At 36.1% G+C, this 16,243-nt stretch overlaps 1 long non-coding RNA gene across 1 annotated transcript; it reads right to left on the bottom strand.

Moving 5' to 3' along the window:
- Positions 1–2,543: 2,543 nt before the first annotated feature.
- On the bottom strand, positions 2,544–4,737 carry LOC110385788 (uncharacterized). The gene is made up of 2 exons (XR_002431038.2): positions 4,612–4,737; positions 2,544–3,029 (listed from the first exon to the last, which is right to left on the bottom strand). It is a non-coding gene; the product is annotated as an uncharacterized LOC110385788 (long non-coding RNA).
- Between the last annotated feature and the right edge of the window lie 11,506 nt (positions 4,738–16,243).

The following is a 16,243-nucleotide window of genomic DNA, read 5'->3' on the forward strand; positions in this document are numbered from 1 at the left end:
CGACTATAATTAATTGAAATTATAAGTTTGTACACTATTATGATTCTATTATCAAATATATATAGTTTTATAATCAAAGATTTCGCCAAGACTATGTAGACTTTAGACAAATATTAATAAAAACAAACAATATTTACCTAAACTATTCTCAATTTGACCACAGACTTTATGCAATAAGAAAAGTTTGACAGTAAACAAACAGAATGCATGCGTGTGTGTGTGTCAAATACATGGTAGCGTGAGTAATGTTTTTCTTTAATGATTTAATTTATTTTTTATGCATAGTTAAAAAAAACATTCTGCACTCCTTCCCTTTATTGTCTAAAAGTGTGAGAAATCTCATATTCCTCCGTCCGCGCAATTTTCGTAAAAAGGGGTACGTATTATTATATAGATAAGTACATATCATAAGTAATTTACATTTTAAAAGTCTGCTTATTTCGAAAGGTGATTAAGATGGTTTCTAAGCATACTAAAAATATATATTTTGTATTTTATTTTTTAAGCTTTAGAAGCATATATTTAGATGCATAGGTGTACTGGGATAGAACAATATAATATTATGTATTATAGTTTAGTAATGAACCAACAAATAAAGGATCATTTTGCCCCATTATTTTCATATAGAATATTTTCATAATAACCTTTAGCTTTACACAGAAGTGTAAATGTATGTATTTTGGACAAGCGGTCCGCTCCGGCTCCGCTCGGGTGTTTAACAAAAATTTCAACTACATTTGACGTAGTTTTATTTTTTTAAATAAAAGAACACTTATTGCGGCATAACTATAATAGTTAGCATATGCTGTCACGACACTTTTCTGTAAATAATAATGTGTTCTACAAAATCGTAGTACATTATTTTATTCTATCATCAATAGTTTTCGCAGGGCACGCGATGTAAGAATATTTTAGGTGTTTTTCTTACACCTTGGGTTACATTATTGGAGTTTTAGTAAGGATCCCTAACTTTTTCAAAAAATATTATAGCCTATGTCACTCGGAAATAGTGTAGCTTTCAAAAAGTGTAAGAATTTTTCAAAACGGTTTAGTAGTTTAGGAGCCTATTCAATATAAACAAACAAACAAACCTTTCCTCTTTATAATCTTAGCATAGATTAAAATTGAATTTCATTATTCCAGTATAAGAGTCAAAATGTTGTGTTTAAATTATGCCCGTGGGACGCTTTCACGTAAATAACACTCTGAAAACTGTTCTAGGTTAATTTTAATTTCGTAGAACTATTACTAATTTGTTTAAGTGCCTTTTGTATTCTTTTAATGTAATTACGAAAAAAATTGCTTACGCCAAAATCAACCAGCGATGTTGGAACTAGAATTTGTTTGTCATGAGCTAGCACAGACTTCTACAGTCAAATTGCGTTTTGAAATTCAATCTTTTGTATTGCTTTCCCCCTGAAATTAATTCTAAATAATAATAGTTTTAAAAAAAAACAAAAAAAACACGCTTTTACAGAAAATCCGTGAAGAAGACGTCGTGGCCTAAAGGATAAGACGTCCGGTGCATTCGTATGTAGCGATGCACCGGTGTTCGAATCCCGCAGGCGGGTACCAATTTTTCTAATGAAATACGTACTCAACAAATGTTCACGATTGACTTCCACGGTGAAGGAATAACATCGTGTAATAAAAATCAAACCCGCAAATTTATAATTTGCGTAATCACTAGGACCTCTTGGGAGTCCGCACGGGTAAGTACCACCACCCCGCCTATTTCCGCCGTGAAGCAGTAATGCGTTTCGGTTCGAAGGGTTGGGTAGCCGTTGTAACTATACTGAGACCTTAGAACTTATATCTCGAGGTGGGTGGCGCATTTACGTTGTAGATGTCTATGGGCTCCAGTAACCACTTAACACCAGGTGGGCTGTGAGCTCGTCCATCCATCTAAGCATTAAAAAAAAAAAACACCTAAACAATAGAAAATAAATTTTAATAAATTTAAATTAAAAATATTGTAAGAAAAAATGATGTTATTGTAAAAAAAGCGTGGTGTGCATGGTATCAGTAGTTATAAATATTTTATGAACAGATATGAGTAGAGGGGTTATTTTCATAATATCCTGAAAAGCACCCCACGCTATTTTTACAATAAAATCATTTTTTCTTACACTGTTTTTAATTCAAATTTATTAAAATTTATTTTCTATTTTTTAGTTGGATTTTCTATAAAAGCGTATTTTTTTAGTTTTTTAAACTATAATTTATTTTTCAATTTTTAGTTGAATTTCAATTTTTTCAATACTTTTTTTATATTGAATTGTCATCGGTCCTTAATAAGTATGCCTAATTTCGAGTTAATCCGACGTTTTGAAGGGCGTCAAAATCATGTTCAAAGATTTCCTTTCATACTAACGTACATTGGGTGGCGCATTTACGTTGTAGATGTCTATGGGCTCCAGTAACCACTTAACACCAGGTGGGCTGTGAGCTCGTCCACCCATCTAAGCAATAAATAAAAAAAAAACATACGTCTGAAGCTAATAAAAGCGTATTAAAAACGTTTCAAATTGCCCAAAATAATATTGTATGTATGTAAGTAGTAAGTATGTATTATAAGTATTAAAAACTCTAAATGGTGACCGCGCCGCGGAAAACGTAACATGGGACGCCCCCTGGCTAGTTGGTGCGATAACCTTCGAACAGTGGCGGGCAAAAAGTGAACGAGAATAGCCGAAGACCGGGCTCAGTGGTGTGGATTGGGAGAGGTCTATGCCCAGCAGTGGGCGACTGTGGGCTGATGATGATGATGAGACTCTAAATTATTGGCTCACAATAGTTCGGATTTAAAAGCTCAACTCTCATAGCATCAGTCTGCTGAGTTTCTCGCCAGATCTTCTCGGCAGATCACGATTCTGATTCGCGGTAGAAGCGCACTCGTTCTGAAGACAGCTATTAGACCTCATTCGGGATCTTGTGTAGCTACTAGCAATCGCTCTCCTCCCAGCTCAGCTCTCAAAATCGTCCATCCGTCTTAGTTAGGTAACAAGGTCTCCAAGTTAACTTCCATCCTGAAAGTATAACCATACTTGAGTCCTTAGAACTTATATCTCAAGGTGGGTGGCGCATTTTCGTTGTGGATGTCTATGGGCTCCAGTAACTACTTAACACCAGGTGGGCTGTGAGCTATAGATGTATAGTCACAATGGCTGCCCCACCCTTCAAACCGAAACGCATTACTGCTTCACGGCAGAAATAGGCGGGGCGGTGGTACCTACCCGTGTGGACTCACAAGAGGTCCTACCACCAGTATATACCTCGTCCACCCATCTAAGCAATAATAAAAATAAATGTGGTGTCGTAGGACACCAGGTAGGAACGAAGTTCCTTCGGCTAATGTAGAATCGACCCAATTTGCAAAAAAAAAATCGTGCTCAATTTTATGTTGGTTTTCTTTATTTTTCTCTTAAATTTTGCTGATTAGTTTTTATTTAAGTACAGGAAAGTATTTAAGAAATTCAGTATTTTAGGTAATAATAAATTACGTAAAATAAAAATAAAATCGTAATTTAAATTATCAATTAAAATAACAAAATATGTCTCTTTATTTTTGTTTGACAACATAAAATTACATAGAAATAGAAATAATTACAAAATAGATAGAGAAGGGATGAGAGAACGAAAAGAAAGAGGGAGAAAGAGAAAGGTATTATACACTACTTGCTTGTCTATACGACTGTCGCGCCTGCGCACGTCTCATTTAACGGTTTTATTTCACGCACTTTTTTCCACGGATTTTTTCTTACGGTTTTATTATCACATTTTTTTCAGTTCGGTCGTGCAGCAAAATCCCTATCCCCTCCAAGCCTGCCGTAAGGAACTTCGTTCCAATAAATAATAATTAAAATGATAATGTGATTGGCAAAAAAAAAAATTGTTGGGATATGAAACACGTAGTCTAATAACGTAGAATTATTTAAAAATACTTTTAATGATAATACTTCGTTACACTACTAACTTAAATAATAGCTAAGCAGTAAAAATAAACGAATAAAAATATCAGTTAGACTATTATGCAACACTAAGCACCGTGGAGTTAATAAAAGTCACAGCTAGACTTCTACGTCATGCTAAGCACGGTATTAAATCAAGAGCTACACAACAATAGACATTGCAATAAGTATAAGCAAATATTCAATAGCAAATAGCAATAGTCGAAAAGGTACTCTACTATAATGAGTATCGAGTTCAACTAATGTGATAGTATTGTCAAATTTCACGACCCAATAACGTACTACACCACCAAATTGGAACAAGACAAATATGGTCGCTGTTCGGTGACCGCGGTGTCGCATTATTTTTCAGCAGGTTAATCCAATGAACATAAAGTACGATGGATCCTCTATTAATCTTGTTGAAAGGTATTGTATCACACGGGACAAAGGTCGCTCTTACATGAGTGATGCTTAATCTAAATAATGTATTGGTAACTGTGTTTTTATTTAGTTAAGAATAAAACGAAATTTTATTTTATCTCAACGAAATAAAACGGGTCCAGCTAATATAAGCTATGCTTAACACACCGCAGCTATGTGGTTTATCGATCCGTATTGTTATTTGTGTTTGTGGTTTAATCAGTTTGGTTATACATACGTTCCATTGACTAGCTGTTTTGTTAATCTTCTATATGCCTAATTATAGTAGTGCCAAAGTATGTCTGTATATTTTCTATATCTTTAAAAATACTTATTGGTATTCTACCAAGAGGTCTGACCTCTGACATTTTGAAAAAATCGTATTGGCATACTAGTGACATGTCCGATGTTACCAGTTTCAACGGATGTGACTACGTCGGTACAGGTTCAAATTTTCCAGGCTGGCAACAATTTTTTAAAGTAATTATTTTTAAGGAAAATAATTGTGTACAAAAAAATGCTGCCAAAAAATAGATAAGTATGTGTGTTTTATGTATTGAGGTGCATAGACCGCACATGTAGGCCATGCGATTCGTCGCGAGAACCAAGAGGTATAGCCATTTTAAGATACTACTGATGCTACCCATATATTAAGTCCTTACATATGAAATTTGCGTTTTATACGGGAGGAATATAAAGACTTTTTTTTGTGAAATATATTTATTTAATCAAAGTATGCACCGTTGTTATCTATGCACTTTTGACATCTCATAGGTAGTTAGTTCATTGATCCCTTGACTAAAAAAAACCATGGGGGCGAGAATCAATAAACTGTTTGAACGTGGGTGAAGTGGGTTTAGTTTTGAAATAAGATCACCACGCTCCAGTTTAGGGCCATTTGCAGGTCTAAGTGGTTTCTTCAGTTAGCTTCAGTAAGTCGTGATCTTACTGTCCATGCGCTTGGGTTACTTCCTTCGAGGCGTTGCCCAAAACACGTCTTTTCGGATCCTCCCGATCCCCTAATGGGGCTTTTAGGTACCTCAAGCACCGGTCATCATTTTTGTCAAGCTCGTCGCTTGCGACGAAAGGCTCGACGAGTAAATCAACCCACAGACACAGCCCACCGAGTTTCTCGCCGGATCTTCTCAGTGAGTCGTGTTTCCGATCTGGTGGTAGATTCTGCAAAGCACTGCATTCTTCAATTGTAAGCGACATGAATACAGGTTGAATAATAAATATTTAACACTATCAATATGGTTTATATACCCACTTAAATTACAGATTAGAAACAAAATCAAAATCAAATGCAGTAATTTCGTAGTTCCATCCTCGAAAGTCTCCCTTTTTCAAATTTGATTTTTTATGACATAGCCTTGCAAGTAACTAAGAAGTTTTAATATATTTATTTAAGGAGTATTTAATTGTCTACATAACACAACTTATTTTATTAAGCTAGCATTCTTAGTTTTCGAGATTTATAGGATTTTTTTAAGTGACCAAGTTTCATTGCTCTCGAGTGTAGTTAATTGATAAACATACTTAACGATGCTTTAAATGATGAAAATGAGAGGTCGTAATTGTTTCTGGTTTCTCGAAGGATGAACCTTTGATTTATGTTTTATGTAATTCGACGGTGTCTGATTTTCAATGTTAATATCCAGCATACATGAAATTTTATGCCATTGGTTTACCTATAATGTTAAATAGCACTAAGTTTGCCTATGTGTCTTTATTTTCCATATTTACTGGTGGTACTGTGTCTATATTTACTGGTGGTAGGACCTCTTGTGAGTCCGCACGGATAGGTACCACCGCCCCTCCTGTTTCTGCCGTGAAGCAGTAATGCGTTTCGGTTTGAAGGGTGGGGCAGCCGTTGTAACTATGCTGAGACCTTAGAACTTATATCTCAAGGTGTGTGGCGCATTTACGTTGTAGATGTCTATGGGCTCCAGTAACCACTTAACACCAGGTGGGCTGTGAGCTCGTCCACACATCTAAGCAATAAAAATAAAAAAAATTTTTTTTTAGGTGCAATAAAGTTTTTTTTTTTTTTTTTAATTGCTTTTGTGGACAGACGAGCGTACGGCCCACCTGATGGTAAGTGGTTACCGACGCCCATGGACTTCAGCAATGCCAGGAGCAGAGCCAAGCTGCTGCCTACTGCTTAATACCCTCCACAAGCCTCGTTTGAAGAAGGACATGTCGTAGCGTTCGGGAAACACCGTGGAGGGGAGCTCATTCCATAGCCGGATGGTACGTGGCAAAAAAGACCTCTGGAAACGCACTGTGGATGACCGCAGTAGCTCCAGGTAGTATGGATGAACTCTACTCCGGTGGCGGGCGGTGCGATGGTAAAAACGAGACGTTGGTATCATCTCGAACAATTCCTCAGAGCACTCCCCATGGAACATGCGGTACAAAATGCAGAGGGAACCGAAGTCCCTCCGCAGACCCAGAAGCTCCATCTAATTATTTCTTTATAACGTACAATAAAATAGGCCTTCTTTAAGTAGTAGTTATGATAACATTTATAGATTTATTGTCTGGCTCGAGCAGCGCTGAATAATGTATTAACTGATAACTGGGTCACGTGGTTTTCTAGGTAAGGGACATATCTTTTTGTTACAGTCTTAAATAAGCCATTAAGTAACTGGATGGTCTTGATACTTGTGTAATATTTTTTTGTTATTAAAATAATATGTTACAGACGGTCTGTTGAAAGATTGTGTTTCAATTCAGCGAATATTGTAGTTTTGAAGGCGTTTAGAATTTTTGTAAAAAAGTTGGACTAAATAATTAACATGAACAAATATTAAATAGCATGAATAAATCATTATTGTAACTAAAAAATAAAGTTTTACAAATTTTATTCTTATTGATTTTCTATCGGAACACAATTCGTTCGGAGGTACGTCTTTAAGTTGCATGGTTTTATTGGGTAATAATATTAGTATTCGATGTAAATCTTTTTTTCAAACTCTATTTGTGGGTACCTATGGGATAGAAAAAGGCTATTACATTAAACGAAAAACCGTTATTTTATGCTTACTTGAAAAAATTTAAATATATACTGATTACTTACACCAAAAAAAAACTGCTAATACCAAAATTAGTACATCTCTAATTTCACGATTAAAGCCGTTTTTTTGTTTCTAATCCACCTTTTTTTTTCATTTATTTTACATATGTGTTTCGAATCGTATTCACAACTCAAAATATTTCATCACATTTCTTTCGATACAACTAGAATTTTCTCAAAACTAAATCACTCGAGCTCTTGAAGGCGTGATTTCACTTCACGCCTAACAATTGTTCACAGCAGGCGTCGATTTTCATTATTGTACTAATACTGTTTTCTGTAACACTTACGGAAAGAGCTTTCTCTGTATTTTATTAGTATTTATTATTCTCATTACAACTATTACATTCTAATTCAATGAAATTTTTCTTTAAATGAGATTATGAAAGAACGTGCTGAGCGTCAGGATTGTGCTCCAAGTTAATCTGGAAGCTTGGCTCCGGTATAGTGAGGTATTCCGGAAAACTAGTGGCACCGGCCTGACTGGGTGGCCTGACGTCTCAGCGCCATACCGTAATGTTTGACATCGAGTCGACGATTCATCCAGACGCGGCGACGACTTCACCAATCGGGCGATCTTCGGATGAGCAGCGCATCTAGCTGCAGTGTTGATCGCAGTAATTCCTTCTACCTATCTCGGGCTCTAGCTTGGGTGTGAATTGGACATTCAGGGAATCGTTTAGTGTGTGACCTCGTAAGGCGGCTCTGCGGTGGGTTGTATGTTAGTCTGATTTCGAAAGCAATAAAAATTATTTTTGATGATGGAGAGATTGTTCTTGGCCTAAAAGAGGGACAGTGCTTTCTCACTACCGACAAACAAGGGTTTTGTTGCAAATAACCAACAACACAACAAATCCACAAATTAATGATGACCCGACTAAAGCATCCGATCGCTTAAAATTTGACATATTCTGTACGAAGCGAAATTTTGTTGAATTGTTGAAAGTGGTCGCTGTGGTGGTACTTTCTTGTCCGATGTTGGAATTTGCCGCAGCAACCGCGCTCGATAATCACACGCACCAGCTGAAAGTCAAAGAGTTTTAGGTCACGATTCATCCAATCCCTGAGAGCGAGACGAATCGGTAGAACGTGTCTTGCAAAATGAAATATATGTGTATATAGTTAAAGTATATATCAAGAATTCCATGTTACATTAAGAATTCATTCGCACCAACGGCCTGTAAAAAGGGCGAAGGGAATGCCTTATCTTGGTTTTCGATCAACAGAAATGGCATTTGAATGTATGTATTTTATTTTAGCTTTTGTACAGTGAATATAGGGGCCAGCCAGTTTGTATGGTCCTAAAAATATAATTGGAAGTTTTTATTGAGTGAGGAATATCAATAATTTTTGCTTTTATTAAACTGATTAAATTATAGAATTTTATGTTATCCTACGTTTTTTGGTTATTAATATTATTTTGTTATTCTTATTTCTTTTCATTTTTATAATATATTATTTTGAAGTAAGAATCAATTTTAAATATACAGTACCTACATTAAGGCCGACATGAACGAACTCACCACAATATTATACTATTGTGCCAGAAAATTTTACATATTTTTTTTGTGAAAACGTGACTTTAATTCAAACAAACAAAAAAAACTTTAATACTAAACGCACTAAATTATTGAAAACTCCGGAAATCGTGAAGTGAATTAAAGCGTGATTAAATCGTAAAAGTGTTTTAAGTCAAATAATAAATTTTAATCATAAAGTATGCCCGCTGCCGTCTCCGACGCCTGACTATAGCTATCGATCAGATATCACGAACTGGGTCAGGTTAAACATCTATTTTTGGAACGTCCTTTTTTGTTTACCACGTGAGGGGTTGTGTAGTTTTTTAATTATGTTCATTATATTTGTAGACGGCAAGTCATTCTTCGTTTAAACGGAATGATATTTCTTTGATAAATTGTATTTGTACAGGGGTGTTTCATTATGTGACGTTTACATTATCGCGATACAAGGTTTTGTTAATAGAGCACGTTATCTTTTGAACGTTCTGGTACTGAATGCAACAAAACAAAAGAACAACCTGCCTACAAAGAATATTGCGGTATTTTGGTCATGTTGCACGCAGGGACACTAGCAGTTTGGAACGCCTTGTGGTGACCGGTAAAATAGAGGGGAAAAGGCCTAGGGGTAGAGTTCCCGAACGATGGTCAGACCAAATAGTGGAGGAATTGGGGATACCTGTCAGCGACGCACTCCACCAAGCTACAAAACGAGATCGATGGAGACAGCTGGTTGATGGAATCGAACGGAGTCACGATCCTCAGCAGTGAGGGACCGACCGAAGAGAGAGAGAGAGAGAGTTATTGAATGTTTATTAGAGTCCATTCCGTCTCAGAGTGATGAAGTTGAAGTATATATTTTATTGGAATAACTACTATAAGTAATTAATATGTGCAGAACTTTTAAATACGATAACAGCTATCCGTGCAGGCTTGCTTTAATGCTTTGGGCTGTAAATGAAATAGATGAAGTCTTCCAAAGAGCGGATATTTTTATTTAACATACCGACGGTCCGAAAGTTTTTGTTTGGAATTTGTAAATACTTACTCTGCCCATAAATACTGTTACAATTAAAAATAAACAAAATATTACATTTGAATTTGGAATCTGTCATTTTTATATGATTGCTCATTGAGTTTTCTTATTTTGGCGCCAATACATTGTACAATATTTTGCGATATTAAAATAGAGTGGGGTGATAAAGAGAACCGAATCGCTGTGATTGCATTACACAAAGTAGGTATGGAGCCAAATGCAATTTTTAAAACTCTCCATACCCTTGGTATTAGTAAAATTTTCGTGTACCGGGCTATTAATAGGTGCAATGAGACCTCCTCTGTTTGTGACAGAAAAAGATCTGGCCGTCCACGTAGTGTTCGTACGAAAAAGGTGGTCAAAGCAGTAAGGGAAAGAATTCGAGATGAGGAAATTTTTACAATTGAGCAACATTTTAACAAACAAAATGACCGTATTTGTGCTTAAAGCTCTAAGGAAGCTTCCCAATTAGTCGACAGAGTGCAACGTGGGCACTATCTGACTTCAGTGATGGTTTGGTGGGGTATTAGCTATGAAGGAGTGACTGAGCCATACTTTTGTGAAAAATATATCAAAACATCAGTACAAGTGTATCAAGATACCATTTTTGAGATGGTAGTGAAGCCCCTTAACAACACCATGTTCAATAATCAAGAATGGTCCTTCCAGCAAGACTCGGCGCCAGGTCATAAAGCTCGGTCTACGCAGTCTTGGTTGGAAACGAACGTTTCGGACTTCATCAGAGCTGAAGACTGGCCGTCCTCTAGTCCCGATCTTAATCCGCTGGATTATGATTTATGGTCAGTTTTAGAGAGTATGGCTTGCTCTAAACGCCATGATAATTTGGAGTCCATAAAACAATCCGTACGATTGGCAGTGAAAATTTTTCCCATGAAAGAGTGCGTGCTTCTATTGATAACTGACCTCAACGTTTAAAGGACTGTATTGCAGCCAATGGAGACCACTTCAAATAAGCTTTTTATACTTTAAATTGTTTTATATTTATGTATTAAACTAACACACTGTAAAAGTTATAAATGTTATTTGCAATAGAATTTTTTTTCCTTTGTCTCAGTATTTATGGCAAGACTAGGTACATACCTATTTATCCTGAAAATATCATTAGTGCGATTCAGATTTTTTTCAAATATTTTCTATATGGTGATGTCTACAAATTTCCGCTACTAGTCGAGGTTACAAATGATAATTGGATAACAGGTTAAAAACAAATGTAACTTAATTTTTACTAGATGATGACCGAGCTTTGCTCGTTTTTTTTTTGATAATGTGTCTTTAAAGCGGTTAGTTGCCCTCAACTAAGAAAAATAGTATTATTATTCGCCAATAGATGTCGGGAAGAGTTGATTATTGAAAACACAAATAAAACAACATTTTCTGAAAATAAATCGTAGCTAGATCGATTTGTCGCCCCCGAAATCCCCTGTATACTAAATTTTATGAAAACTGTTGGAGCCGTTTCCGAGATTCAGATTATATACATATATATTAATATAGAAGAATTGCTCGTTTAAAGGTATAAGATTTCAACTTGTTTACGTTTTTTGCTGAAGTTTTTATAAAATATTTTTCTTTTTATAAAAATAACTCCAGGGTTAGAATATTATAATTATTGAATCGTTTCCGTCAAGTACGGTCAGATGTTGAGTATCGACTTAACGCTTAGCATAATAGCATTTATGTACTTGTTGGAACAAGCAAAGTTGAGCCTTGATATTATAGTCCCACAATACCCTCACTCCTTTTGTTTCGATGATGTATTTGGGGAAATGGCAATACAAATGTCAACAAAATCATTTATTCCTGCTTGTATTTTATAACTACTGTGTGTTGATTTAGTTTACTTCTCAAATGCTCTGAAAGGGGATTTGAAGTATTTGAACGCATAGTAATTTATTTAATTAGAGTTTGTTTTATTTGAATTGTCTTAGAAATGAAGTTCTCTAGGGCTTTATGTATATATAGTACAAGTGAATAAATTTTTTTCGGTTTTAAAATGAGATTACAATGTTTACGATATTATTTATGAATTTATGTACGGAGAGTTAAAAACCGACTTTGCTTACATAACTACTTTAGCACGTGCTTAGGGTTTTTTTTTATTGAATGTTTACTGGTGGCCCGGAGGCCTTTCCAGTTTCGCCAGGACAGTTGGGTGAGCAAAGGCTCAGCCAGGAGGGGTGGGATTTGATAACAGCTATCCGAGCGCCTCCGAAGGTGACCTAACAACTCAAGAGCTGCTGCTTCGCTAATGAATCTACTACCGGATCGGAATCGCGACCCGCTGAGAAGGTCCGGTGAGAAGCTCAGCGGGCTGATGAATGGGTTAGGTTGCACATGGAACTTTTTGTCGAGTTCTACGAGCACGGTTACCGGGGTCCCTAAGCCTGCTCTTAATGTTAGAGCTGAAGGCATCTAATGCAAGTGTTATTGGATCTTATGGATCCGTAAGGACGTGTCTAGGGCGTCGACGGTGACTGGCTCCTGCGTGATCAGGATTCAGGGAGTAGTCAGCGGCGGCAACGATAAGGTGATTAGCATGTGTAACACGTATGTGTATTCCGATCTGACAGACGAGAAGACGACGTCGGAGTGTGTGTGTTCTATGAGGATGAGACTGTGAGTGTTGCGTCATGCCGAAGACGCATAATTTAGGTGGCCTACATGATGCCCGGTATATTCGTATAGAACAAGGAGATTTATTTTGGGCATATTTTGGCTTTGAGCTATTGTAATTTACCGCCCACCTTGTTTTAATTGGCGGGGCTCATAAACATTAACGCTAATCCTTGCCATCCGCCTTTTTTTTATATTGCTTACTTGGGTGGACGAGCTCACAGCCCACCTGGTGTTAAGTGGTTAGTGGAGCCAATAGAGATCTATAACGTAAATGCCGCCACCCACCTTGAATAATGAGTTCTAAGGTCTCAGTATAGTTACAATGGCTGCCCCACCCTTCAAACCGAAACACATTACTGCTTCACAGCGAAAATAGACAGGGTGGTGGTACCTACCCGTGCGAATTCACAAGAGGTCCTACCACGAGTAAACCACCGCCTTGAAGCGTGCCTCCGAATCTTCATTTTATTGTTCAGCTGAACTTGTCAAATGCACGACAGCTATCCCCGCAGGCTTACTATACGCTCTCCTACTAGTTCTCAGGTATAGTTTGAACCTTTTGTTATTAGGATTGTATTTTTATTAGTCGTTAATTCCGTCTTGTGTCTCAAGGTTATACTTGTGTATGGGGTACGGCAACCGCTTAACAACGGGTGGCTTTTGGGTTTTTGGGGCGGTGACCTCATTTTTTATTAATATTTGCAAACTTTGGTGGTAGGACCTCTTGTGAGTCCGCGCGGGTAGGTACCACCACCCTGCCTATTTTCGGCCGTGAAGCAGTAATGCGTTTCGGTTTGAAGGGTGGGGCAGCCGTTGTAACTATAGTTGAGACCTTAGAACTTATATCTCAAGGTGGGTGGCGCATTTACATTGTAAATGTCTATGGGCTACAGTAACCATTTAACACCAGGTGAACTGTGAGATAGTCCACACATCTAAGCAATAAAAAAAATTTCTTTAATTCTTCTTTACTTCATAAGCAACATGCAGAAGTTTCTAAAAAAGCGACATGTTCATTTCCTTATAATTCCTCATAGTGGAAGTGAAAAACAGCGGTAATCAACGAAAGAACTTCGAAAAGAAACGTTGAGTTATTCTTTACTTTTAGGTTTATAGAGAATATCTCAAGTCACAAACTACGTGTGGGCGTTTAAGAAAAAGAAAAATGTTCTTCGAAATATCGTCTCATTGGAATTCGAAACCCGAGATCACGGGAATCGCGTGTCAGGTAATTTACCGACTCACCTCAGACGCAAGAAACGCGTGATAAATTTAAACAAGAATCGTCTGTCAGAGGTGTTCTTTGCTTCGGAGAAACTGTTTGCACAAAAACATATTCTGTGTTATATTTTCTGATAGGTGATAAGATGGGTGATGCGTCAGAAATAGTAAATTTCTTATACGAACAACTATAGAATAGCGCTGTAACTTAAGTTCTGTAATCCTGTGAACACTGCACTGAATAAATTACTAGTGACCACGGGTAGGTTACACCACCTTGCCTATTTCTGCCGTACAGCAGTAATGCGTTTCGGTTTGAAGAGTAGCGCAGTCGTTGTACTGTAAAAACTGAGACCTTAGACCTCATATCTCAAGGTGGGTGGTAAGATCCACATTGTGATTATGGCTATAGATACTGAGCATCATAAATTCGTCCACCTATCTATGTAATAAAAAAGAGACTCAAACTCTTGGTGATAAAGACGAAACTAGATGACGTTAATGGTATATTCAGTACATCTGTAGTGGATAAAATCCGCGCACGACTCTAATTGTTCTTCTACTTAGCAGATTTAAGCTCCCAATTAGTATAGCTACACGCTTCAAAGTCAACAATAATTTATTTGCGTTAATCTTTGAGATTAACTATGATTCAAGTTTTAGGAGTGTATAGTAGGTACATAATCCGCTTAAATCCAATTGTGTAGAAATAATCGTTAGTGTTAAAAATTTCCTTAAAGACAGGAAAAGCAGAGATTATAACAAATATTATATCAATTTGTGTAAAAAAAATCTTTATCCATATTTTGATTTTTTTCGAAACCGTTTAATTATAAAGGTTAAAGAACTATATGGAATGAACTATATATATGCTATGGAATATTTTCCTCAGATATTTTTCACATTTTATTGAAGTCATTAAAATTTTAATTATTATTCTATTCTGTATGGGTACTTGAAATTCGTGGTTCTCTTGTGGGTTGAAGTTATCCCATCAATTAAATTTTATTTTCACAATGGCATATAGGTACGACAAGAAATATTATATATATTTCTATTTATTATGACTCAACAAATAACTTAATCGTGAAATTTATCGTATTGAAACTTCAAGAGGCTGCAATTGGATAGTTGAGTTTACGGGATAAGTTTCTCGGCTACAGGAATTCAAACTTCAAACACGAAATGTTAACAATTTTCCGATTGCTATTGTTAAACTAAACCTTTCGAATATTCGAGAAGCTATTTAGCTTTGCAGTGTAATTATTTAGATTTACGATACATGTCGAACAGTTATATGCCATATTTACTGGAAATTGTAATTTTAGTGCGCGCCTGCACGCTTAGGTTTTACCGTTACGTACTATTTTGGGTTTGTTACATACAGCATAAACAACAAGCTTATCGATATTTTCAAAGGTAATACTTTTAATCTATACATCTATACATATAAATAAAATTAGAGTGTTAGTTTGTATTATTGAAATAACCGCTTTTTACTACATGCAAATGAATATATTATTATATACGGTACATACACCAAAATAAGATTTTTTGCCATTTTTGTCTGTCTGTCTGTTTGTTCCGGCTAATCTCTGGAACGGCTGGACCGATTTTGATGAGGCTTTCACTAATATGTAGTCGATGATATAAGGAGTAACTTAGGCTACTTTTCTTAGACTAGCTTCGCCCCGCGGCGTCACCCGCAGTTATTGTCGTACCGCACGCAACATGGCGGGACTCTCCTATCAATAATAAAATTTAATGTTTCCGAAGCGAAGCGAGGGCGGGTCGCTAGTCGTATATAAATTAAAAATATTTTAACTATATTCCAACACCCTGCATGTTTTTTTATTATTTGACATTTAATTAAATGTTTTGTTTTGCTTTTTCTTAAATCTTTTCTTCTGGTTTTAGCCCTTTGAGCGCAAATAGTTTACTTTCTCTTAATGCGTATACCAAAGAACTATTTGTGCAGTTTGATTATAGATATTAGTTATCGATCTGTATGGACGTGTCTTAGCGCCCGCATGTTTTATGCTTTTAATAAGTTAATAACATTATTAAATAACCATCTAAAATTATTATCCTGTGCATTTAGAATAGATTTTTGGATATTTTTTAAGTTAAAGTTTTTTATAAGGTACTTTTAAAAAAAACTCCTTTAGCAATTATATACAAAATATTAAGTGAAAATATGCTCTGTAGTGGACTGTAGTATTAGGATGGGCAAGGAACTTAATAAATAAACTCGCGAGGATCGCACGTATAAAATTTTTATTTTTGAAAATTTTATAATTCGCGTACACACGGAAAAAAAGAGAATGACAAAACTAAGACATTTCAAAATTCAAAATTCAAAAGTAATGTCAAAACCACA

This window comes from Bombyx mori, chromosome 21 (genome assembly GCF_030269925.1).
Source record: "Bombyx mori chromosome 21, ASM3026992v2".
In the NCBI taxonomy this organism is placed as follows: Eukaryota; Metazoa; Arthropoda; class Insecta; order Lepidoptera; family Bombycidae; genus Bombyx; species Bombyx mori.